Source organism: Echinococcus granulosus (assembly GCF_000524195.1).
Source record: "Echinococcus granulosus chromosome Unknown EG_S00306, whole genome shotgun sequence".
NCBI lineage: Eukaryota > Metazoa > Platyhelminthes > Cestoda > Cyclophyllidea > Taeniidae > Echinococcus > Echinococcus granulosus.
In genome coordinates, this window is record NW_020170686.1 from 12010 (window position 1) to 13467 (window position 1458).

General features: G+C 40.1%; 1 protein-coding gene across 1 annotated transcript in view; it reads right to left on the bottom strand.

Moving 5' to 3' along the window:
- EGR_10934 (hypothetical protein) overlaps window positions 1-1458 on the bottom strand; it is a gene marked incomplete at both ends in the record, with an annotated part of 3123 nt that overhangs the window by 592 nt on the left and 1073 nt on the right. The window lies entirely within an intron of this gene.

Below are 1458 nucleotides of genomic sequence, written 5' to 3' on the forward strand. Positions count from 1 at the left end.
AAAAGGCAACCACATCGCCTCACCCCCCATTGACGCCTTCCAGTGAGAGCACCAAAAGCACTGAAACCACACTACCCAGCACAAAGCCTACTTTCCTTTCTTCACACTGTTGATTCAAACATCACAATCATCGCAATCGCCACAACCACTACCACACGCATACCCACACCCCTTCCCCTTCCCTTCCTTGTACCTGCACTTAGGTTGCCGCCACCACCAATCCTGGCACCTGGCGAATTTTGAGACAACTTCATAGCATAAAGTCCTGGATTATATCTTGACACACTTTCTCACTCTGTCGTCCCATTTCCCATGACCATAATTTCACCTCGACTACTATTAAAGAACCTATATTTTTCTTCGTAAATGGATCTACATGTGTTGTGGCTTTATCGACTCAGCGAACAAATATCCAGTGGCTGGTCCGCATTTATTTGACACAAGTGGCGTTTAGGTATCTCTTCTTACCCATACTGTACAAATATTGTGCAAGTAATAGCAGACCCTAACGGGGCTGTAAGTGGTTTACAAGCTTGACATTATGAAGGTGTGTATTATTGGCTGCATTTACCGGAATGGTAATAATGAGCATTGACATGAAAAGCGTGATTTTTCCGCACTCTTATATAGTTGTCTTTCGGTAGAATGCGCCACTGATGTGCTGCATTAGGCGACAGAATTTAACGCTCATTATGCGGAAGAAAGGCTACCGCGCCAAAGTGTTGAAGGGAATAGTTTCCAGGTGCACCTGATGTGATGTCAGTTTTTACGGTGGCTAATGGAAGTACAGCTATTGATATAGTTATGCTGTCAGAAATGGCTACATATAGTAACCCTGTAATTTCATATCATGCGGAAACAAAAATAAGTTTGCTTAAGTAGAAAACAAAGGAAACAAAACTAGTCGAAGGGCAATTTCAATGATGAGCACAACGGTTAATCGCCGAGATCACTTTGTGTGACATCGTTTAACTCTAGATGTAAGGCTTTGATTGCTTGCTAAACATTACATTATAACAAATGACACGTCCTTTCAACGAGGCCAGCAGCCTTGCAGCTGTTCTGCGTGCCGTGATATATTTCTTATTACAGCAGATAAAACTGCTCAAATAACATCAATTTTAACGAAAGATACAAATACAAACGGTGTAAGTGTGTGCCATCACGTCCTTCCCGTACAAGTCGTCCTAACAAAATGCCCTTTAATTTGCAATGGGTCAAGCATGAAAAGTGTGTATTAATTTACTACAATGAAAGGGCTCTGAATTAGCAACGTACAAAATACAAACCCAAATCATTGTATTAGAAAATAGTTAAATTATTTCTCATAGCCGAGTAAACTATTATGCAGAAATGTTAAAAGCACTATGAAGATAACAAGTTTTCGGGTTTTTACTTGGATTGTTATTAGATTGGTTGGATAAAATCTCGTTGATTTTCTCATTAAGAAATTACACA